The sequence below is a fragment of the Amblyomma maculatum genome, chromosome 4 (genome assembly GCF_055883805.1).
Source record: "Amblyomma maculatum isolate TAMU_Amacu chromosome 4, ASM5588380v1, whole genome shotgun sequence".
In the NCBI taxonomy this organism is placed as follows: Eukaryota; Metazoa; Arthropoda; class Arachnida; order Ixodida; family Ixodidae; genus Amblyomma; species Amblyomma maculatum.
Window position 1 is genome coordinate 23,024,798 of NC_139347.1, and position 26,297 is coordinate 23,051,094.

The window sequence follows — 26,297 nt, forward strand, 5'->3', positions numbered from 1 at the left end:
GAGAGGCAGGGACATTAACACAAGCAAAAAAAAAGTGTATTTCAGTTTAACTGAAATTTCTTGCTCCACTAAAACTTGAACACGAGTTTAATGGGAAGAATATATGCCACAGCTTTTATATAACATGAAACAAAATTTATCAATACAATAAGCCAAAATTTCTTCCCATTGAAAATTTTCAATGCAAACCCCATTGCAATGGGACACCACAAATGCAGCCAGTAACACTCAGAGAAGGAGATTAGGGAGGCACTGTGATACATCCTTTCTACTTCTATCTGTGAAAAGCAGAAGAAAAGAAGCGATGGATCTATTTGAGAGGTACAGAGCAACACGGTCATGGCCGGGAAAAAAAGCAAGACTTTTCTGCTTATTTCACACATGTGCCTGTTAAATTTTAAGGCAATAGTGCTAAAGGCATCGTCCTGCAGAAATTACTGCGCTGCAGCTTTGCGAGTGAAAGGACAGTCATGGCTGCAGCAGGCGATATTTGGTAGGCGACATGGCAGCATACTGACTGTCAGCAGGTTATGTGATGTCATGAGACCATATGACATATACGGCGGGTGCTATAAACTTGGGCTTAAAATTGCAAATGAGTGGATGAGATGGAAATCAAAGAGGATTCTTGGGCGATGAGTAAGACGCACTACTCATAGGCCATAGATGTACTGTCGCATACAATACGAGTCGCAACGCATCCTGAGTGAACCAATTGTGGCATCCACTTAATAAAAATCAGTGAGCATTTAGAGAAAGTAGGCAACTCGTAAAAATAATAAACTCTGCTCTTCCTTTTTTCAAGTGAATCAATACATTTTGAGCAACGTTCTGTCTCTGTATGCAAAGAACTGAGCTCTTACCGCATCTCCTGCATTGCAGCTCATATTGAGCTCGTTAGTACATCTGTACAGCTTGGTTGATGATGATATTTAGATATTTATGTTGAGTGGTCTTTCACATATATGGTTAGCTTACGGTAGCATGCTAATACATGCGAGACAAAAGAGGCACAAATTAAAAAAATTTGAGGTTAAGCAATTAGTAAAGCAGATGTACGCACAAGAGAATTATGTAAGCAACCAGTGACAGGTGCCATTAATGCTACTGCTTGATGCCTTTAATGACAGTGATCAAATAAATGTACCACTAATTTTTTTTTTAAATGTTGCTCTCCCCCCCCCTGCCCCCACATTTTCTGGGGCGGTGCCATTGAATGGAAGGACTGACGACAAACTACCCCCCCTACCCCCCCCCTACCCCCCCCCCTACCCCCCCACACACACACATGCGAGGAAATAGTTTTTGCTTGACAGGGTCCCCAACTGCTCAGGTGAAACGAGGTTAGGCTTACTGCAGCTTGCAGTAAGCCTAAAATTAAAATACACAATATCTTTACCTTATTGCCCGCGCTTCACAACAGCTTGAAACTCTCTTGAAATTCCAATGTAGTGGGAACTATCCTGGCTTTTCGTGCATATACCGGAACTGCCCACTGTGGCCATCTCCCCTCCTTTTGATAATCCAATCAACACTGCTAGTGTCGATAATGAAGTTCATTAGCACCGATGCTGTCCACATTAGATAGCCGACTGCAGCTGCGTCACTGGACGCATCACTTTACTTGCCTAACTAAACACACAAAAAATGCCCCAGCCAGAGGGCCTTGTTTCCATAAAGATGCATCTCCCTCATTCTTTACACACAAAGGTAGTTCCACTTTTATTACACACAAACTCACTTCCACAGTGTAGTTGACATGTTCAATACATGAAACAATGCAATACAAATATACACACTCCAAGAGAAGAGGCTAGAAATGTCTAAACTTGCTTACCGACACCTATATAGGGAGAACCTTGTCTAGCTACTCGAGGAGAGCAGAACTATTCTGGCCAAGAAGAAACAAAACTAGTTGCTAAAACCAATGTCACGAATCGCCCCCCAAAAAAGTAACAGGATAACAGCCACTATAATTTGTTGTGCAAGGAAGGTCATTGCTAGGCCATGTACTTTCCAGTTTTACCCGGAAAACACTGATAAACATCTGCTGGTAAAAAGAAAGTTATTGAATTGGTTAAAACCGAAAAGCGCCGGTTCTGGATATGTTCATTTTCATTTCCTTCCCTTCGAAGTGCACGTTCTGGCCAACAGGCACTCAAAAGAACAGCCCGATGGGGAGAAGACCCTCAAGGCACTGGCACGCTAGCAACCGAAACGCACCCACTAGCATCTCTGTTGCTGTAGCTATGAACCATTTGAGGAAATCTGTAAGTCAGCTTCTAATAAGAATAAGAACCAACCTTTCAGGGCTCTTGGATGCCAAATCACACGCTACTCCTAGGCCATGCAGGCACATTTATACGGCTTGGTTAAAAAGGGGTTTCATATCTTGGGTGGTCGCCTACGATCTGTAGCTGGATAACGAGGTAGCTTAAAAGTTTAATGCTATCATGTCATACCTTTAAAGGCAGAGCTTAATTGTCCCCCATAATTTTCTGTGCCTTTTTGCTTCTACAATACTGTGTGCTTTGAGGATTTTTTTTCACTGACAATCGCCGTATTTCACAGTCTGTACCACTAACGAGCCTGAAAACACGATTTCAAGAAAGCATACTGTCAATATGTGAAAAATATCATTGGCAATATAAAAGCTGAAAAACATCTCTCGAATTTTCTAAAAAAATACACTGGAAAATACACGGCTTAGCTTTTGCACACTTATTATAATGGCTTGGAAGATGAAATAGTTTTTCTCTTTCTCGACTATAATGCAAGACATGGCAAATGAATATATTCATGCTATTTACATGAGCGTGTTTTACAGCTTACCACATAAAAAGAAGCCACCTGTCTCAGGAAAAAGGGAAATTAGGAAAAAAAAGCTGTGCTAGCCAAATGTACAGAATGCATTCAATACAGCTCAACCTCCAGCTAAGCTCATTTAAACACTGTAACATGCAGTCAGTTAGCTGAAATGTCTCTTCACATGCGACTGCAGATTAGCCTTGTGGGAAAAGCACTTTGAGCAGATAGTGCATTGGAATGGTTTCTCCCCAGTATGAGTCCTCATGTGCATCACTTGGGTAGACTTTTGCGCAAATTGCTTGAAGCAAATGGTGCAGCTAAAAGGTTTTTCTCCTGTGTGCGTCCGTTCGTGCGTTACAAGGTTAGTGGTGTAGTATGTGCGGTACGAGCAGTACCGGCACTGGTGGTGGCCCTGCATTTTCCGGCGTCGATACCGGCTCCTCTCGCCCTCTGATGACTGCCCTGTGGGAAAGGTTGTGGCTGAAGGCACAGCCGTACCGGCGATGGACGTGCCTGCATCAGGGAAACAGACAAGTGATGGAACGATGGAGCTATGAAGTAGCAAAACCAGCAGATGTCTATGTAGTTCATCCTGCAATTTTCATAACTGCAGTCCCCTCAATTTGTGCTGCCTGGAGCCATTTAGAATGTTAGCCCACACGACATGTGTAACGTCCATCATAGGCATGTTCAGGCAAGTTAAAGCAGCGTTTCAAGAGTTGAATTAACGCAAGAAATATAGGTGCCAAATTTGAGAGCCCTTAACACAACATTTTTCTCTCAATGACCTGACTGGTCAACTGATATGAACTGGCATAGCATGTTCATCTGTCATGCTTGCTGTGACAACACAGCACGTCAAGCAGTCTGAAAAGTGATATGGGCCTTTTATCATGAAAAATTAAATCAAAAAGGAGCTGCTTCCAATGATGAGCTATAAGGAAGGAACTGCTTAAGTAATCAGTACATTTGAAAGTTTGAAGAAAACCTGCACAAAAAATTGTCCTCGAAAGCCAAAGGTACAATTTTTGTCAGAAGTGTAGAGCCCATGGGGTCTGCTTCTGAGCCACTTCATTTTCATTGTTCCGAATCACTTGAACGTAAGATTTATTATTTTTTTTTGTCCTGCCCTCTTCAGTGAGAATGACCTCCACTAATGCTAAATCAGCGTGACTACATGGCTCAGAAGCAGATCCCCCATGGGCTCTACAGTTTTGACAAAGGCTGTACCTGAACAAACAAGATTGTTATGTCAAACATACTGAACACTGCATACAGTGCTTAAACTTGAGCAAACATATTTAACATTTATAGTGAAAAAAAGAACACATATGGCAGCATATGAAAGTAACACAATGTATCAACCCTATAAATGGTAATGCATACCACTGTTTACAGTAATCCCCATCACAAAACAAAATGAACAAATGCTGAGGGGTAGTCTTATTCTGCTAGTCAATATTTTTACAAGAGGATCCTAAATTGGAGAAGACATGTTTGAGATCTACTAAAGTGCCCATGTATATAACACAAGCAAGACCAATTCCCAGAGGCATCAAACAAGTTAGTCACACGAGCCTTCCTACTCAAACATCACAACAGACAGGCAGATGAAGTAAGATTGATGAGGAAGTGAACGCAAAAATGTGTGCACTCCAAAGAAAGTGACAAATGCTGTATCCTGACCCAAGGAACAAATGATAATCAAAGCCAAATTGTGAGACTCAATGCATTCACTTACGTCAGCATGGCACTGCATAAGCACGAAGAGACATTGTAATGTTCACGTTATGAAATTAAGTGTTTCCAATTCATTTTAACGGTTTCACTCCCAGTCAACTATCTGTGGCTCTGTAGCCAAGGCTAGGCAGGAAACGGAACGATATGGGCCCTTGTCACCGTGCTCTATGACTGTTACAAGTCATCTGGCCAGTTAGTGATAATAAGATGAAGCTTAGAAACTAAGCCCACCCCCCCTGCACTGATACTGTATTGCTGTACAAAAACCAAAAACAATCTTCACGCTCCCCCATCAAGCCTTGACCACACCTTTCTTTCCGGCTAATGAATTCTGTGCGAGAGGCAACTAGTGGAGTCATTCAATCATTACATGTACGTGTGAGAGGGGTTGATCTTTTGAGCGAACTTTATGGCTCACTCCACTGTTCTCAAATCTATATATACTACGTTCTATAGCGGAATGATACTTGCACCCTGGTCCTTCAGCCTTCAGGATAGACAATTTCTTTATTTTCATGTCTAACTTTGGCTGCACAGTCACATGTTCATGGGAGTACATTAGTGCTCGTGTTAGTCCTATTTTTTTCATGCACTGTTTATGTGACGAGGAACTAGCCATAACTAGCTTTTTGCAGTTGGCACAGCTGCACAATAGATAAAACTTCTGTCAATGGTTTTACTGTTTGGATGGACAGATAACAGGCCACAAGGATATTTTTACACTGACTGATGTTTGCCACAGAACCAGGCCTGCAGTTGAAAGAAGGCCCTTTCCCTTCACTAACATAGCTCATAATTAAGGCTACAATGTCACACAGAAAACTGAAAAATCATCTTTCACTCGTATGAACATGCAGGATGCAACATAGCTCTACAAGTAAGAGCCACAAGGGAGCTGCATCTTCCGAAGTGACACAACCTCTACAAGAAAGAGCAACAAGAACCAATCTACACCTTAAGAAATACCCTTATGTGCCAAAATATATTCCTTCATGCAGCAGTTTGTTCCAGAGACTATACACTTCAACAAGAATACACAAAGCTCAAGCTAATCTGACTGCGCATTCTGCAACGCGACAGCGCATCAACACAACACAATAGCAAAGAATTTGCCACTTCCTATCTCAGCAAACAATTTTCCTCTGCATTTTTAAGCATAATCCACGTCCCTCGCCAAAAAGCTATTTTGCAATCCTGCCATCATCATTCGTGTTCAACTGTCATGTGCAACCCAAAGCAGTATCCACACATACAAGATGAACCCTTTGCTTGAACCTGACCAATAATATGCATTGTACTGAATGCATCGTGCATATGCTGGCCTTAGGTGCAACAAGAGGAAGAAGATGGGTAGACAGTGCGAAAGAGAACAGCGCAAGGGTTGAGCCGGGGTTGAGGGGGAGCCTCAGTTCACAAGATGAGCCAATGTTTCGAAAAGGGGACTTGTCTTCGTCTGGGCCTTGTGTTTTCTACGGTGCTAATGAAGCTAGATAGAAAGAAGGCAGAGAAAAGATCAACATAGGTGCCTAGGCATGCCTGTAGAGGCACATAAAGGGATGATGACCAATTATTCATCAAACAGCAAACTGGCAAAGGCTATGAAACTTTTCGTTGCACAATGTCAGATGAATAGTCAAGGCTGATGTGCTGAACCAATTATACATAATTGCTTCCCGCAACTGGAAATTTCTGAACGGTCGTGGTGTTCCAGGAAGCTTAATGATTGCGAAAGAGCAAAGGCATCGTGATGTAGCAGGAGTTGTCAGGTGCCGAGTGCAAGCCTGGAAAATGCAAAATCTCGTCAGCTCAACAATAGCCAATTGGATCACAAGAAGAATGCATTAAATGACTGGGAAAGATAATGATACAGCCAAGGTTACACTAAACAACATTAACAGCTGCATCTGACAGCGCACAAGTGGTGCCATTAAGCAAGGCTACTTTACACCCCAGCTTTAGCAAATACTAATAAACTAATAAATAATAGCAAAATAAAGTACTACAAATAATAGATACACTGTAGAAAGTGCTGAAAAATACAAAGTGAAAAAGCTTCAAGAAACCTTCTTTGTCACTCTGGTAATGGGTTTAGGCAGACAGACTGTAAAGTCTGCCCATATAAGTGAATTATATACCAAGAAGAAAAATATTACACACACACAAAAAAAACTCTCCTATCAGTTAACAGGCCACTAAAGTCATTGTTCTGGCATCAATGCATCAAATTAGAATCAATATTCTTGTGATCAAATAACAATTTACTAAAACGAATGCATGCATTCAGAGGTTTCAATGGCCAGCCAAGCAAACTCGAGCATTGCATCAGCTGCATTCATTTAGGCAGGGTTGTAGCACCCTGAAGTGATTAAGAGCTTCTAAAGCTGCAACCACAAAGATTGTGGTTGCAAACGACTAAAAGTCTCAGGCTGGAGTAAATATAACCACGGTGCTAAAAGGAAATATGGTTATGTGCCATGACTACTGAACCAGATGTGCACTATTTAGGGACAATGCCTAGAGAATAAGGAATGCTGGAAATGAACCCCATGGCAACCTGCGTCGGCCAAGTGGAATCGTTAGTGTACGTTCCCACAAGGACGTTTTGAAATGTTTGCAAATGCTTGTGGTTAAGATCTTACTGGGCCATGTGATGGTTGATCATTCAATGAAACAACCACGACACACTCCTGCTACTTGTATTACTACTACAGTCATTACTAACAGCATAGGGCCAGCCTTGCTTCAGCAGCACCTGCAAGAACTAGACAAGCACAGTAAAACCTTGGAGGCACGTTTTTTTTAAACATGAAGGGAAAGGTATGATCAAAACTTTGCAATTTTTCAAAAATTGTAACTGTTAAATTAGGTACAAAAAGACATTTATTATTGACACTTCACTGCATAAAAGTGTAGATTAGCATTTCATGGCATAAAGTATGAAAAGTTCCTTTCTTTAGTTATTGGCAAACTTAGTCCGAATTTACATTGTCTTTAGTGCAGAAGAGGACTAGCAACAAAAACAATCCGTTCATGGCAATGCCACAACAGAACACCTTTCTTGGTGTTATCTGATGCTTTGCCCCCTCACACCACTGCCATTGCAAGAAACTGTTGCCGAATTTTTTTATATCTAGTGTGTGTGTGTGTGTGTGTGTGTGTGTGTGTGTGTGTGTGTGTGTGTGTGTGTGTGTGTGTGTGTGTGTGTGTGTGTGTGTGTGTGTGTGTGTGTGTGTGTGTGCGTGCGTGCGTGCGTGCGTGCGTGCGTGCGTGCGTGCGTGCGTGCGTGCGTGCGTGCGTGCGTGCGTGTGTGTGTGTGTGTGTGTGTGTGTGCGTGCATGCGTGCACATGTACATACTGACTGCTCTTTGCTCAGAACAGCGCGCCAGATGTCAGAGTTAAGCCTTTGTCCATTTTGCTACGTCAGTGGTTGACTTGAGTACAATGCAATGCAGAACAAGCCGAGACACGGCCGTTCGTTGGAACGCCTTGCGGCCATTGCTGCCGCATCCTCAATTCGATCTTCTTTGTCCCGGTGTCACACTCGGCCACGACTGCGGACCTGAAAGAAACAGGCACCACAACATATTCGGTCTTTCAGAAATGCAAGAAACAGGAGCAGTGTAACAAATAATTAGTACAAAATTACAACCTACAAAACAAACAGCGTTAGGAAAATACATCAATGAAAACTAAAAAAGATAAATATACTGTACGTCAACTTGAGTGTATAGAAAATACAAAATAGCCACTCAAAAGTGGGCTATAACTGTTGAAGCATATTAACTATGTAACATTATGTCACGGGACAGTGAGGACAAAGTGCTGTGCTCGCGTGTGGAATGTGAGGAACAAGAGGACGACGAAGTGTGGGTGATTCATGCTGAGCGCCACTAGCCTGAAGTTGTTTGTCTACGGTCAGCTACCCCATTGCAAATATTTGTTAATACATCTACCCTCTGTGTGCGTGTATCTACGTTACATTATTGGAGGAGGTGCTGGGTAGCCTACAGAAAGCACAGAACTCAGCAGCGATCTTCGACTTCCCGGCTCTTTAGCCATACCCAGCGACGAGGCCGCACCATCGGCATTCCTCACCCCAGCTATCACATTGCCCACCCGCATGATCCCGGAACCTTCAATGGTGTGGATGGTGCTGATGTGGAGGACTGGCTCACTATGTACGAGCGCATGAGCGCACACAACAGGTGGGACCCCACCATGAAGTTGGCTAACGTCATTTTCTACCTGACAGGCACTGCAAGGGTCTGGTTCGAAACCCACGAGGAAGAACTAACCAGTTGGGACTCTGCAAGCGGAAACTTTCTGACTTGTTTGATAAGCCAATCGGACGTCACTTGGCCGCGCAGGAGGAGCTCGCATGCCGAAAACAATCGTCCTCGGAGTCGTGTGTGTCATACATTTAGGACATTTTGGCTCTCTGCATAAAAGCTGACACCGCAATGCCTAAGAGCGATAAAGTTGGTCATGTAATAAAGGGAATAGCAGACAACATCTTTAACTTGCTCATGTGCAAGGACTGCGGAACGGTTGACGCGATCCTAAAAGAATGCCGCCGGTTTGAACAAGTGAAAAGCTGCCATATTTCCTCTCAGTTCACGCGGCTGCCGAACACGGTTGCAACGTCGTCCTGCGTGGACTCAACCCTACCTTGCCCTCTGCCAACATCCGACAGCCTGACACGACTTGTGCGCTGGGAGCTAGAAGCAGTGTCTCCTACAGTTTCCCAACTATCGGTACCGGACAGTGCCCCTACGGTATACCTTATACAGGCTGTTGTCCGGCAAGAATTCATCAATCTCGGGATTCAGCCGCTCCGTTAGCTCCCCAGATGCTCGCCGTGTGTCCCTGCTACTTGATTCTGGACATCCGTACTACCCTTGCCGCAGCCGCAACCCAGATGAGTGGAGAACACTCTGACAACAGGCCTATCTGCTTTAACTTCTCCCGAGTCGGTCAAATCTCTTGACACTGCCAGACTCGTCCACCATCGACCTAACGCCGCTACCCGGATTATGTCTATGTCCACTGCTCTTCATCACCCTCTAAAAAGCAATTCTCAAGCTCCGACACCCAAAATCTGTCCACCAACCGTTCATCGCCGCCCTACCGCCGTCGTTCTCTGTCGCCCGATCTCACCGCCTGTCATCTCCTGACCCGTATGCTCAAGGTTGTTCAGAAAACTGATGGCTGCAGCATTTGGAGGTGATGCTGCTCTGACAACCTGACCTGAAAACCCTCCAATTCTCCAGAACCCAACAGAACATGCTTAGCGTCGACATGGACAGGATCACTGTTACAGCTCTGATCGACACGGGAGTGAACGTCTCCGCCATCACCTAAGGAAAGTACGCACTCCTGCCCCCTCAGCTGTTGTCCGTGTCGCTGATGGTGGCACTTCTGCTGTCATTGGAATGTGTACAGCTCGTGTGTCAATCGCCGGCCGTCATACTTCTGTTCTTTTCACTGTCCTTGAACACTGTCCTCGGCCTTGACTTTCTCTCTGAACGCCATAAGTGTTGTTCAGCTCGACCTACCTTCTACGGAGGAGCCGCTGGATTCAGTTGTGCACTGCCTATGTACTGTCAATTTTTTCCGCCTGGAGCCCAAAGCCGTCACCTATGTATCGTTCTTGTCCGTCCCACCAGTCCTCGATGGCCAGTACATCATTACTCCAGCCCTTGACGTACCTCTCGCACGGAACGTTGCCCTTGTGCATACAGTGGTCACTATGTCTGCCAATGAAGTGTCCCTTCCGGTCCTAAACTTTGCATAGCACTTTCAGACGCTTCCCCAAGGCATGTCATTTGCCACGCTGTGCCCTGCTTCCGAATACGTTGTCACTGCATTGAATAAATTATGATTATGATTTTGATCAGCTGTTACCGGTTGTGCACTCCCCTGGGCGAACAGCTAAGTGTCAGACGTCATATCATCTGACGAATGCACAAAGATGATTACTCCTGACCTTTTACCAGCACAAACTCACGATCTCAGATGTCTTCTTTCCTCTTTTCACGACATCTTTGACTTCGATAACCAACACCAAGGAAAATAATACCTTTTAAATATACTTTTATGCGAAAATGGAATGAGTGAACCGAATGCGATGCTTTAATTTCTGAATGTAAAGAATTCCAGTAAGATATGCCAGCAAACAAGGTCGCAAATTTTCTGTAATTCGTCCTGACTTTTGGTAAATGGAGATTATTGTGCTGTTGAAACCTGGTAAGATTAGCATTTACAAGCTAGTTGAAAATGCTACCAATATGAGCGTGATGACTGATTAGTTTATACATAATCATGGACAATTTCAGGCTGAACAAATGTTGAAGTGGAAGTATGTTCAAGCTGTGATACAGTGACAAGGAGCATGAGTGGAATGCACATGACATTCTATGAGCCCTTGATATCGGCAAACATGTCGGCGCTATATATATATATATACATATTACAAAGGCTTTTGTAACTGTACTGCTTTCTAATCTTTTAATAAAGCTTAACATGATCTTGAAAATCCTCAATTGGTTAGCTGTATTGCCAGGTTCCTTTCGCATCGGTCACAATTTGTATGTCATAATTCAACTAACTTTTCTTCTGCTGACGTGTCATCTGGTGTACCTCAAGGGTCGGTTCTTGGTCCTTTATTATTTTTACTATACATTAATGGCTTACCTTGAAACATTACTTCACTCATACGCCTTTATGTGAACGAATGTGTTAAATATCGCGTGATTAACACACTAGAAGATCATCTTGAACTAAATTCCTCATTTTTCAGCTTCTGCAGCTGGTGTAACACTTGGCAAATGAAAATAAATTGTACTAAAACTGCAATAATGCCATTTTTGAATAGTTTGTTCCCTTAATTGTTCAATTACGCTTTCATTGACTTATCCATGCACAGGATTTCGGAATACAAGTATCTTGGCATCATATTCACCACTAACATGTCCTGGTCTAAACATATTAGTTTCATTTGCACTAAAGCAATCAGTAAATTTGGGTATTTGAGGAGTTATTTCAGCAATTCCCCAAAGGAGACTAAGTTACTAATGTATAAATCTAATTTGTCCAATCCTAGATTATGCTTGTCTGGAAACCTCATAAGCATTCTGACATTAACCTCATTGAGAGCATACAACGAAAATCTATATTAGGTTCATATATTGTCGCTATGATCGACATTTTTACCCTCTTGTGCCTTCCTTGTATGAGCCTAACCCCTTTATCTATACGCCGTCACTATGAGTCCTTGAAGTTTCTGCGTGACACCGTCAATTTTTTTTGTGTGTCTCACATATCATATGTATAGTATTCCTCAAGATATTCCCTGGTCAAGTAGGAGTGACCATAGCTTTTGTATTGAGATTACTTTGCTCGATCTGATAATTTTAAATACAATTTTTTACCCACACTATTAATTCTGGAACTTAATCCCTGGTCACTGCCATTACACAATTTCTTGTTAAACGTAAATTCCACCTGATTTTATGTATTTTGTTGTTGTTACAGTGTATTGCTGCATTCTCGTTTTAGTACTGTTATTCTGAGTTACATTTTTGTCCTCTGCCTTAATTCTCGTGAATTCTTAAAGTTTATTGTTTACTTGTTTTTGTATGACGTTTGCAATTGAGTTGAACCGCCCATTCCAGCAACAGCCCCATAAAAAGGCTACAGTATGTATAAATAAAAAATTAAAATAAAACTGAATGACATGTGCTTGATGGCTTGATTCTGAAGGCATTGAAGTCTTTCATTATGTGTGTAATACGTATTTCCCCAGCAAGACAAACAGTAGTTAAGGAGACTATGGATGTACACATAATATAATAAATGTTTTATGTGAGCATGAAAATGTTTTTATGCATGAGCGATTGAGCATGGCGATGAAGCTTTAGGTGCTTATCGAGAATTACGCCCAGAAACACGGAAGTTTCTGAAATAGGCAGTGCATGGTTGTCAATTGTGAGTGTTGGCAGAGCATTTATGAAAGTGAACGGAGAGTGAAACAGTATGAAGGTCATTTTTTCGGGGATTTGTTTGTAGCTTGTTATTTTTGCACCACATGGTAATGCTATTAAGGTCTATTTTAAGCATATGCTGAAGCGTGGCGGTGAATCTGTGAAAAGCATGAATGGTTGCATCGTCCGCATATAATATACACTTTGTATGATTTAGTGCAATGGGCAGATCATTAATTAACATTAAAAAGAGCAGAGGGCTTAGTATTGATCTTTGTGAAACACCTTTGTTTACAGCCTGAGTGGCAGAAAAAGTATTATTTACAAGAACCACGTGAGATCAATTAATTAAATAACTGCGGATAAACTCAAGGGATGGACCAGAGGTTCCAAATGATTCTAGTTTATGAACAACTATGCGATGGTTAGTTGTGTCAAAAGTTTTTTAGGTCAATAAAAATGGCTCCAACAATTATAAATGTTGTCAACGGTTGCTTCACACTTTCAATAAAATTTATGAGTGTTAATTCGATAGAATAGCCTAATCAGAATCCAAATTGTTGATGACCTTTTATAAAAGGCTAAATGTATTTAGGTAATTCATTAGCCATTTGTGAAAAGCTTCTCGAAGACTTTGCTGAAAAAAAGGAACAATACGGACGGGACGGTAATTACTGAGGCAAGTGCAATCGCCTCTCTTGACAACAGGGATTATCTTAAGACAATCAGGATTTCCTGCTTTGAACATCTTGTTAACTAAAATTGCTAGAATTGCAGATATGTCTCCAGAGATAAGCTTAAATTTAGAGGGATGAATAGAATCTACGCCTGCACCAGTTGTACTGAGTGATTCAATGACTTGATGGACTTCTTCTGCAAATGTAGAACATAAGTAAAAAAGATAGGAGCAACGTCTCAAGAAAGGTAAAGTGGCTATGGCCTGTGAACTGCGAGAAAAGCTAGAGTGCTAGTTAAAAGCAATGGAAATTTTGCTGGGGTTGTACAGGTGGCATTTTCACGCCATTTTCGTTATGCATGGTTCGCGATTTTCGTTGTTGAGAAACTGTAAAAAAAGTTGCCAATATCACCTACAGTAGTTTCCGTTCCTTAAAATATTATCTCGATGGTAGTTACGCTATGCAAGTTTCAGCACTACGGAAAGTATGCTTGAATATTTTCTCAGTCTACATCTGAAAGCTGCATCGGAAGGCTGGGGTTTCAGCTTTCTACGTAAATTACTTTTCTTGTTAATAGTTATTGCTGTCGAATATTCCGAAAATAGATGCATCCCCAGTGTCCAATTTTTTTAAACGCTATGCGTTTAGCGCAGTACCCGTACGGCAAAAACGCCGCGGGACGGAATGTGGCTGCAGTAGCCGTACGGCAACTACAGTCAAAGGGTTAATAGAATGGATCAGGGCACTAGTAACCCGAGATTTCTTGGTGTTAGAAACCACCGCACGATAGGCATCCACCCTTATCTGGGCACAAGTTAAGACTGATAGCAAATACCTAAACATATGCATAAATGCATAAATATACCAATTTCGAGCAAAGATCCGACAGGCCACACAATGCCACCATTAACTTCAAAGCAGTGGAAACCCGTCTCTTTCAAACCACAAGTTAGAACTAATTGGTGGGAAGATGAGAAGATTGTGATCCCAATGTTCAATTTATTAAATTTAGTCTATAGTTTCTTTCAGGACCCAATGGCATTATATAAAATGGGATATATTAGTTTCCAATGGCGAAGAAGAGCTACTAAAAACACAACTGACATCAAATGCAAGTAACCACGTCCCGACGCACTCATGCTATGAGAGATGCTCATATGGCCGAAACATCAGAAAATGCAGAGAAGCTCAGTGATGACATCATGCATACTGTGATTTCAGATTTCCGTTGCCTTTCCCCACACTCTGTTGTAACTGTCACATGCTTTAAAACAGTGCTTTTAGTTTGTTTTTATAGGGCTTAAAGTCCCAAAGCTATTCCAGCTATGCGGGATGTTGTAGTGGAGGGCTTTAGAAATTTTGGTCAACTAGGGTTTTTAGAGTGCACAATGCTGCACTATATACAGGTTCCATGCTTTTCGTTCTGCAGTTCAATGTCGTAACTACAGAGCTAATGCGGTGGGGAATGAAACAACACTTAGCAAGTTTTGCCTTCAGTTGGTTTTCCTCCTGTGGGCAACCGTTTCCGCACTGAAGATGTTCTGTCACCGCAGATGACACCATCATGGGAGCCTTTACCCAGAATTATGCACTGCAAAGAAATACAAACAGAAATATGGTTGCATCAGCCAACATCACAATTTCAAATCACAGCAGCACAAAGGAGTTCCACACATTTTAGCCGCAAGTTTCATACATTTAATAATATTATTCTTGCAAAATTTTAGATTCTTTTCATTCGCCCTTTTGTGCTCCTTTGCTTCTCAGTTTGATCAGCACCATCCTTTGAGATCTGGTCTGCACCTCACCTTATCACATTGCCTTATCATAACTTAGCACCTTAGTCATATCCAAGATGTCTTGGGATGCTATTTAGAACATGAAATGCATTAACTCAACGTATTCTGCCATTGTTGAATATGAAAGCTATGATTAAGATAATACTTTGGAGCCGCACACTATAAGAAAAGTATCTTTGGTGTGCTCTCAAAAATTTATCATGCTGAATGTCTCCTTAGCATTCTAGGTTTGAATATGGAGACTCGTTTTCAGCTCTAGCTGCGATAGTTCCTAACAGAAGGCGCTCCGTATCTTCTCGATTTCGTGTTATCGCTAACAACTGGACATTTCAAGCCTCGCAAAAGCCACCTGTGAAAGGCCTTCAATCAATAAATCAGCAGGAAGCCATCTGTTCAAAGATATTCTTTGTCTACCGTTGCCCCCCCCCCCCCTTCCCCCCAAAATAAATACCTCTAGGTTACGAGAAACTCCACTGGATAAAGCGTACTACTTTAAGAATCTTCGAATATTACAACACTATAAGTCCTATTCAGTACTAAGATAGGAGTGGCTTGGTTACAGCAAACATACACGCATAGTAGCGAACTAAAAAAAAAATGCATATGAAATACAGTTCCTTCCTAAAAAGGTATTCAGTGCTACATAAATAATGAGGGCACAGCAAAAATCGCTTTATGCAGCGCTGAATAATTTGTTAAGAAGCCACGCTTCACCAACTAGCCCGCAATATGTTTTGTTAAGTACAGTCCCTACAAACTGTAACAAGAATTCATGAACAGCCTAACTACGAGCAGTTATTTAGTAATTCAGATAACAGAGAGGAGCATACCTGGCGGCTATTTGCATATACAATATCATTGGGCAGTACATTCCTATCTCGTGCTCTTTCGACAAAAAAAATATATATATTTCTTACGGCATTTTTTTCAAAAATCTTTTCTCTTCTATGTGCGGCCCAATGATCACGCTGCCCATACGACGATGTCCCTCTGTCGAAACATCGGCCCGGATTGCGAACTGAGGCTCCCTCTCAGCCCTTGTTCAGCACTCTTTCAAACTGTGTAACCATCTTCTTTTTGTCATTCTACCCTGGATCTTCTAAGCCCTTGGAATTCTTCTTGCTCCATTATTTTGTCAATCAAGATTAGATTACTATAATAAAATAGAAAACCGTTAAGTGTTTCTGCTTTCGACTTAACTGTACAAATTTATGTGGGCCCAGACCAGGCCTGGGCTTAGAGCCATAGCCCTGGGATGGGCTCGGGCTTCAAGCAGTGGGCTTGGGCCGGGCCCGAGCCGAATAATCAGGCCTGTGCAGTGCCCTAGTGTAGACTAGCACTTTCTGACATCAAGAATGAACAGCTCAGCTTTCATTTCTCGCAAAATCCAGCTCATATTTGCGTTGTCCTAAGTACTGAAAAAATTTAGTAACAAATCCAGTTCGTAGACGGCAGTGACGAGCCGGGATTGTTTCCTTGGTTGTTTCAACCCCTTACACCAGTGATGCGTGCAGAAGCAATCGCAATGGCTTACAGTCGCCGTGCTTTAGTTCATGCAGCGTTCCCCCCACCTGGCTAGCTCGTATGAAAGTGAATTAGTTGTAGCTATCACATGGTTCACCCTTATGTCCCTACTACACTCCAAAGAAGCCACCGCGCTTCTCTTTTTTTTTTTTTTTTAACACTTCATCTCTTTTGACTTATACTTCGTCTCACAAGATATCTGCAGCACTGCGAAAGACAGAGGCACCCCAGTCCTATCAGGATCACGTGCTCTACAATAGGCAATTGTGCTACTATGCGCCTATCATCCCCCAAACTGGCGGGGGTGACAGGAAGAGCACAATTCTCTATTATAGTGCGCAGGCGAGAGGCACTTAGGAGCACAGTTGCAAAGGCTCCTCTGCCTTTCACAGTGCTGCAGGTATCTTGTGACACTAAGTATAGGCAATGCACGAAAGAAATCATAGCGGGTGAGTGCCGCTGTTCAGTTTCTTATATCCTGACTCTTAAGCGGTATTCACATGAAGAAACCTTTCGGGGAGGGGGTGCGGGCGCAACGCTGGCCGGTGGAACCCCTCCCTTGCTCCCGCATTCACACGGGCGACGAAGTCCGAGAGGGGACCAGACAACAGAGGTTCAGTGCGCGCCAAGGAGAGCGGTGTCTGTGCTGCCTGCCTCGCTCCTTCACCGCAGCCGGGTTCAATGTGCATCGTTGAAATTTTGAACTCTGGCAGTGTGGAAGGGGTGGAGAAGGCACGAGGAAGCTGGAGACGGGTTTACGATCAAGTAGCCAGGATATTTTATATAAAATATCACATCAGTTCAATGTCAAAATAAGAGCATAGAGACAAGGTAGGCATCAGAGCCACGACAGGAACAAACTAGAACCCATACCGTCACTCTTTTTTCCATTACTACTAGGTTCCTAGATGAGGAGTGCAGTTACTTCAAAAATGAAATGAAATCAAAGTATTTTATTTACTTTGCTCAGTACTACAACGCACGAAAAGATTAAAAGGCTGCCAGCCGAAGTTTGAAAAACTCCCTGTAACTATTCTTCACAAGGCGACTGAGCTTGAGCAATCGCAGAGGTAGTATGAGATTTCTAGTTTGTACAGAAAAAAGCAACGTATCAGAACAAAATAATTACATACCGCATATGTCAGTAACATTTTATGAACCATAGGCACTGAACTTGGCAGGAAACAAAATGGTATTGAAACTTGCACCAAAACAAAAAGATGAGTGCGAAACAAAAGACGCGAAAACGTCAAGAAAAACGTTACATCGAAAAGGTGAGGCATTACAGCTAATTATTTTGCATGTTATTCTGTGGTCATGCCAAGTTTTGCAAGAATGTTCAGTTGCTTCGGAAAGTTGCAGCACAATAATTGCATATAATTAGTGACGCGACAGAGTGGCAAGACCAAAAGTTGTCTTGCACTGGATAAGCAGGCGTGTGACGTATCAAATTAAATGGAACATTTTAAGCATACAGTTAATGTTACCAAAAGAGCAGTTTTATACATGCTTAAAATAATCGGTGCATAAAGTCGCTGACCTGACAATCATATGTTATCAAGTATGCATCAGTGTGCACATGCAATGGCATGTTAACAATAATTTGCACTATGAGTTTTTGTGCGACAGATATTCCGACTATTATGTTTGGTTATCGTAATGCAGACGCGAAGGCTGTACAGGAAAAATGGTTGAAGGAAAACACTGTAGGTTAGGATTTTCATGGTTGTTGGAAGATTGCTTGAGGTGACATTGGATGCCAGCTGTTTTATTTTAATTTCCTACGAACACTCTACACTAATTATTCGTCCCACAAACAGAAAGGGTGGCGTACGACCGTCCTCTTCACTATGATCTTCCATACATACTCAAGATTGCTTTGCCGCACTCCGCATTGCGACCGGCATACCGACCAACCAAGTGGGTACCCTTCAGCTAGTGAAAATGAAAAATAATGTTTCTTGGTATATCATAATAAGGTCTGTCAGAGCAAAAGAGCACCCCACCACACCACAACCAGCAAGTTGCCAGAAGAGCGAAGAAAAGGCCACGGACACCCCTTCTCCCCGGGGGAGGTTTTGCGCCAGCCGACAAAAAGCCCCCCACCCCCGAGGGGCCCCCGGGAAACCGGTTCAGGTGCCCAAAGGCGGCTCGTTTTCCCAACATCGCGGTCCAGAGGGGGTGGGTTTCTCCCCCGTGTGAATACCCCTTTAGGCTCGGCCCCCTCGTACTTTAGCACATGTGCTGTTGATTATCAAACATATTATACATAGTTTGTCGAAATTCTGAACGTAGTAACTGGAAAACCGTGTTATTTGGGAACTCTAAGGGAGGTTTTTCGTGTGGTTTTAGGCACATGAAGCCAGAAATCATATCAACATATCAAGAGGTTCTACTGTAAATGCACAGATAATGCTTGAGAAAAGCAAAAAAAAATGAATACAGAATGCAACAAGATGTAATTATTGATAAGCAAATGTGCGTCTTTGTCACAGCCATATTAAGTTCACAAGTTGACAGTAGAGGTCAGTGGCAAATGTAAATACAAAAATGACATGACATCCAGCAATAGATGGATTACATTGCTCCTTGCATACTGTAATAACTTAGAATCTTAGCCAAAATAATTAAAACCAGTGAAAAAGATTGCCAGAAGAAAATTGATTGGTAATGTTGCTTAAAATACATGAAAAGCACTGCATTTCCATGTAGCTTAAGGGGACAGGGTAGGTCCTATTCCTCCCATGCAATTTAGCCAATGTTTGTGAACATTTTTCTCATGATCTGCTAGGGTTAGAGAATTCATTCTGGCGTCATTGTAATCAGCAATCTAAGGTAGTAATACTGTACCAGGATTATCGTCTTCTGAACGCTGAAATTTTTGTTTGCTTTTTCTTACTAGGGCTACCAAAGTTTAGAGCCAAAACCTGCAGTAAATTGCCTTTAAATAGAAATTCTCTGCGTCAATGTTGAAAATTCTGGTTTATTACTTTCCGTAGTGTTAACTCAATAGCTGTAAATTTGTATCCCCCCTAGCTTCAGTAGTTTCTGAAGAAAAAGGTCAAATGCAGCAAAATTTCATGTTTTGAGTAACTGCCTTTGAAGTTGAAGAAAGAGCTTTATTACAATACAGCACTCTGGAAGCACGTGCTGAAAAATATTTTTAATAGCCACCAGCCTGTTAGTCCCCTCCATTATCAATACTTCTTTTCTGTGCTAGCCGCCTTGCCCTCTGGGCCCCCTTAGTGACCTGCCTTGTAGCCCTCTGCATGAAGTATAGTCGCAGTCAGTGAGCTTCGCATAACTCTTTGAATGTGAACCACCCTGGAGAAGTTTCGAATGACCTCAAATGTAAGCTTGAGGCATGTTGCTTGATATTTTTCGTTTGGATATCTCGAATGAGAACCACTTTACACATAGCTTGGAGAATGTGCAAGCAACTCCTTGTTGTGCAGCGTCTTCAACCAGATGCAAAGCTTCACCGCATGTTCTACATGAACAGCTTTTGGCGACGGCACACAAGAGATGTTTAATATCAATCGGGCCATTTCCATGGTCACAAACATTTGCCTTTGTCGTCTCCATGCATCCCATCAAGCATGAAACTTCGATGCAGACGGACACAGTGACCGCGGCGTCCGCTGCTGAATTGTGTTGCGGAGATTTGGCGTCATTTCTGATCGACTTATGCCGGTTCCCGTAGAAGTATTTTCGTCTAAACCACCTCTTTGTCTTCGCCATTAGATGAGCGTTCGGCAGTAGTCTGTGCTCCTCCAATTCTATGTGTCCTTTTCTTGTGTGCCAGGCTTTTAGCGCATTTTTACATGGCTTTGAGAAAAAGCTTGAGCGTCACGCTAATTTATAGCATAGCAATTGCTGGGTGCTATTTTCAATGCAACACACATCCCTCTACTTGTACCATGACAGAGGCTCTATGATACCTAACCTAACATCTTCCTCAGAAAATGTATTTAGTCTTAGACAGAACCACTTCACTGTAATCCAACTATACTGAGGCAAGAAAGCCGCAGGTGGGATGTCCTGTAATAATTAACAAAATAGCAAGTTAAGCTACAAGCATGTATCAGTTCAACATACAAAGAAAAGTAAGAAGTGGCTACTCAAATACAAAGGTACAACACTGTACAAAAATCAAAGAAAGAAAAAGGCCCAGCAGGAAATACGAATACCCGGTACATGGTGGATCGGCGAAGCCCAATTATGATGGTGGTTGGGCACTGGTAGCGCAAGTAGACTTTTTAAACACTCGGACATCGGCCCAAATGTGCAGCACAAGCTAAATGAGATAAGCATAAGTTATTGCCTCCTCTTGTATGCGTCCTACTTTTACTTGTGTCTAAGAGATAATGCGTGCATACTCGCGCAATTGATAAACATATTCATACTGTGCAGACCACATACTGCTTGCCTACCTGTAATACTTTATAACCTATCCTCAATGTTTAACTCCTCTACTTATTTTACCTTCATTCATTTACACCCACCTAATATTCAGCTTCTACACCACACTCTATGAAAATAAGAAAGGATATAAAAGACACAGGCACAGCCAAACAGCTAGAGCTAAGGGCACCAAGCAGGAGAACCGTTCTCCATCTTTCTCCACAGAACCACTTTCTTAGTGCGAAGCTTGCTAAGCTGAACAGTAAGGCTTGAGCAGAAAGCACTGCAGAAAGACATGTGAGCATGGAGAGCATGTGCATCCCACAGGAGTAACGCGGGACGCGATGCGTGCACCTCTCGCAGCAGAAAGTTGGTCATTGCATAACCTTTATGCTGTGGTCTATACATTTACCAAGCGGGTCACTGTTCATAACAGCATGTATGAGCACCAGTGCAATGTAGAGAAAATGAATGGGCACCTAGCTAGCGTTTTTCATTGTGCATTTGCTTCTCTTTCTTGCCTATAATTGTTTCATTTCAGGCCGAGAGATTGTTTTAGTAAAGTGACGCTGGTATTTTTTGGGTATTGTGATTTGATGAAACAGGCGGCGCGGTTTTGAATGGCTTCGATCTCTGAGATGAGGTATGCTTGCGAAGGATGCCAGAGAGATAACGCGTACTCTAGCTTTGGACGTACGAATGTTGTATATGGCAACTTCTTTACTTCGGGTGATGCAGATTTTAGATTGCGTCGAAGAAAACCTAGTGTGAATGATGCCTTTGAATATTTGGATTGAGTGCGTGTTGTCCACGATAGCGATGATGTAATGTGCACTTCTAGGTACATTTGTAAGATGACGTTTTAGCAACGACCACTGATTTTATACTGTATGTGCAGTCAATGACGGTGCGTTTGCGTGAAAATGTTATGGATTGGCATTTACTTAGATTAAGAGGCATGTTACATTTGTCGCACCACGTTGCGAGAGATGTTAAGTCCTGTTGCAGAGTGGTGTAGTCATTAGCGCTGAGGATTGGGCTGTAAATAATGCACTCATCTGCAAAAAAAAACGTAGCAGGGATTTTGTGTTAATTGGCAGGTCATTGATGTAAATGAGGAATAAAAGAGGTGACAAGCCTGCTCCTTGCAGTACGCCGGATGTTACATTGCTAAGATCTGAGGTGCAGTTATTGATATAGGTGAACTGTTTGCGTCCTTTAAGGAAATGTTCTAGCCAGGTCAGGAGATTATGTGGAATTCTGAGCAATGACAATTTTAAAAGAAGATGATTATGGAGAGCATGATCGAATGCTTTTGAGAAGTCTAGGAAGACGGCGTCAATTTGGGCGAGGCTTTCTAAGTGATGTAAAATGTGGTGGATAAATTCAGCGAGCTGGGTCCCGCATGATAGCTGCTTCCGAAAGCCATGTTGGGTTGGATAAAAAAAGTTAACTGATTCTAAGTAGGTCATTAGATTGGAATATATAATATGCTCAAGTAATCTGGATAGTATGCTAGTGAGAGAGATTGGGCAACAGTTCGTAGGGCACGTACGGTCACCTGCCTTAAATATGGGTGTAATTTGAGCTTTTTTCCAATCATCTGGGGCAACCCCAGTGTCTAAGGATTGTGTAAATATTAGATGTAATATCTGGCTAGAACACAAAATGGTACTTTTGAGTATCTTGCAATTAATTCGATCGCAGCCGGCAGAGGTTGATAGTTTAAGTGAAGCAATAATCTTATGTATACCTTCAGGTTAATTTCAATTTTAGACATTTGTTGGGGTGAGACCTCAGAAGTGTGTTCGATGTAAAGTAATTGTTGAGAGCGGTTGTGCATTCATCGCTTTTGATTATTTCGCCACCAGCTTTTAGGAGTTGCATATTGCGAGTTTGTGATTTGCTAGACAACATGCGCCAAAATTAGTTCGGATTAGATCGAAGGATGGACAATAAATCTTGTGAATAAAACTTATCTTTGGCATTTGTAAGTTTTGTAGCTTACTGTTCGGCACACAGACGTTATTTCTCCCCTGCTGAGTGACTGTTGTGCAGTTTTGCTGTTCGATACAGGCGTTTCTTCTTACCGAGATGAGACTTCAAGCGTTTGCTGAACCACTGATTGTTAGAATCTGATTTTATAAGTATTGTTGGAACATTCTAACTTTCCAAATTCAGTAAGGTGGTTTTGCACAGATTCCAACTGGAATTCGCTGTGCGGTTTAGGTAAAGCAACGAAAGTTCTTCAAAAAATTTTGCGAGACCATTGTTAATAACTTCAAAATCAGCTCTTTTATAGTTTTTTTATTAGTTTTCTGGTTGATGATTTCTTTTTTAATGGAAGTGACATGCAGATGTGAATAAGGTTGTGATCGCTCAAGCCAGGAAGAAAAGCTACAGTTTTTGCATCATCCGGGCAAGTTGTGAGCAAAAGGTCTAGGATGCTGTCTCCTCTGGTGGGACTTATCATTTGTTGAAGGTTAAAGTCCAGGGTTAGGTTTACGAAATGTTTCTGATCCTTTGCCGGTGATGAGCTTTGTATTGAGAGAGAAGACCAGCTAACTTGTGGGCAATTAAAATCACGAAACAAAAATATAGGTGCTTTAGGATACTCATTCGTTACACTCGTTAGTTCTTGGCATAAGGAGTCGGAGAACGATTGATATGTGTCTGGAGGTCTATAGCATACACCAAACACTAGCTTCTTGGAGGCGTTGTGCAGGCATACCCAGATAATTTTCAAATTATTTTCATGACGGATGTGTGAGGAAGTTAACCTTTTCGGTTAGTGAAGTGGAGTGGAGGTCTGAAGTAAGAACTTATCTCTAGGGTTAGCCATGTTTCCGTTAGTATGACTATAGAGGCGTCTATGACTTCAATGAAGCATTGAATATGGTGGTGTTTGGGCAGAACACTCTGTATATCTGTGAAGGCGATATTGATGAGTGACGATGAAGGGCATCTGCAGGGCAGAATCGGTTTACGCAATTTAGCAGCATTTCACTTATCTTGCGCTGATGAATTCTCGAGCGTTTCATTTATCTTCGGGGTGTGTTTGGATTCAGTGTCGGTTTCTGTAATGATATCCGAAGAGTGATCATAAGCGTAGAACTTCCCGCCGACGAGAAGTTTATCAAACCGGAGCTTTAAGCTGCAATTTCGGGGCTTAATGAATTTAATTAATTTGGAACGAGCGAGTCAAGTGGCGAATTCAAAATCTTCTCTAATTATATAAGGTATGTTTTTAAATTTATAGCCAAATGCAAGTACGCTTTCTTTTGCTTTGAAATGAGCCATTTTAACTATTATTAGGCGCTTCTTTTCGGTTGAGTATCGGCCAATGCGGTAGGTGTATTCAATCGCATTTGGTTCTAGAAGCAAATCTAGTTTGTCTTTGCATAAGTCGAGAACTTTTTCCTCTGACTCAGTCCAGGTATCTTTGTCGACATCATCTAAGCCGAAAAAGAGCAGATTGTTTTGGCGCATCCTGTTCTTCGAATCTATGCTGGAAGCTTTCAGTTCAGCTATGTCTTGCTTAATCTGACTGGTTTCTGTCTGCTTTGAATACGGAACTGTTCTATCTTTGTCTGATTCGAGCGCTGCTACTCGGTTTGACAGTGCTGTTGTGTTTCATGAAAGATTTGGGTTGTTTTCAGTTGGTCAAATTCGGTAAGTAAGGCTGCATGGCTTTCTTTTAAACGCTTCTAAACGCTTAAAGGCACCTAAAACAGAGGAAAGGTCGGGGCCGGGATTGAGCTCGATGTCACCCGAGAGCAACAGCATCAGTTCAGATAGTAAATTCAACGCTAGCACGTCACGCAACAAACCAAGCACTGTGCGCCATTTCAAGTCGCAGGGGCATGACACTGCAAAAAGACAACGATTGCTACTGCGAGCCTCTTTAGGTACGCGTAGGTAACTAACCTGGAAAGCCAAGTCGGTGTCGTGCCCGAGCAAGCTGACGTTGCCGTGCAGGTTAAATACTGCTGCATCAGGCCATGTGAATGGGTGCCATAGCTGAGAGCGGTTGCTTCCATACGTAGGTGTTGTGGAGCGCCAGATTCAGGTGATCAGGATCAGTCGATGCTGCATATGGTGATTCGGGCATCCCCGAAGCTGAGGAATCCAAAAAGAAAGCAGTTTCGGCGATAGACAGGAGTAAAGACCAGGGCACGTTACAGCGGAGACAGGATAAGTTCACGGCAGGAAATTTTTACGTAGGATGCAGGTAATCATAGGGCTTTACGGATACGAAAGTGCCATGGGGCAGAGGAAGCGCTGCTCACTGGCTGTCAAAAGCCAAGGAAGGCAATACAGCCACCCTAAAAATGTCAAAATAACCGCAAGGTCTAACGTATCAAGTACATCACTAGTTAGCAAATATCACCTGAAAAGGATATTGCGTCGAAATAGAAATTATAAAGGATCGCTGTGAACTCACTCCTTTCTAAAAGTACCTCCCGCACACGTTTTACGGCGTTAAACAACAGTTCCAAGTGTATCACATTTCTTTATCTACGGGCTGTGCTGCTACTTGTTTAGATAATAAGCCCTTGAAAGGAGCAAATTTTCATATCTAAATATCAAGAATTCGTGCGTTCGGAAGCCTGTAAGCCCCATATTCATAGTACGTGCTGACACATACCGCTATCTCCGGTTTCGCAAGACGGCCGCCATCTTTCGTAAACAAACGTGATGCCGATGGCATTGCGGCCATCTTCGTTTCTAGTACCGCTGTATGCAAATCGGAAATAAAGCCACGATTCCAGGTCACCCTTGCACCCTTGTTCTCGTTGGATAGTATGTTTCGATGACCAGCGCCAGTTTCAGGGAGCAAGTGAAGGCACCGCTCTCTTCGGTGGTGATGCGTTCGGCCCCCCATCCGTCTTCCCAGGTACGGAGGCGGGCAGTTTGAAGGCAGAACAATGGCATAGTATAACTATGGTGGCTACACGGAGGAAGAAAGAAGTTGTTTCCTGAGATTTTGTATTAGCTCTATGGTTTCCTTCCTCCATGGATGGCAACATGGTGGCTAGAATTAAGGTCAACGGCAGAACCACAGGTTCACCTCAATGAGTGTGACGACCGGCGCCGGAGAGCGGGCCGCTTTTGCTGCTTTTGCGATGAAAGCCACCGACTTCCGCGAGAGAGCACGACGTGCAAAAGGAGTGCACGTCGCGCACCCCTGTGGGATGTGCAACAGGGAGTGCAGGAACAGTCACTGTTTAAGCTCTGGGGTTTCGAGATACCAATGGCCGGGTGAATAAACCGGCGGCGGAAGCTAGCAAAAAACAACTGGAAGATTGGTGGCTTAAAAGCAGAGAAGTGACATAATGCTAGTAATATAGAAACAAAAATTT

At 42.6% G+C, this 26,297-nt stretch overlaps 1 long non-coding RNA gene across 1 annotated transcript; it reads right to left on the minus strand.

Moving 5' to 3' along the window:
* Positions 1 to 1,424: 1,424 nt before the first annotated feature.
* LOC146190491 (uncharacterized) lies at positions 1,425 to 25,617 on the minus strand. The gene is made up of 4 exons (XR_014706545.1): positions 25,583 to 25,617; positions 24,862 to 25,053; positions 7,904 to 14,798; positions 1,425 to 3,321 (listed from the first exon to the last, which is right to left on the minus strand). It is a non-coding gene; the product is annotated as an uncharacterized LOC146190491 (long non-coding RNA).
* Between the last annotated feature and the right edge of the window lie 680 nt (positions 25,618 to 26,297).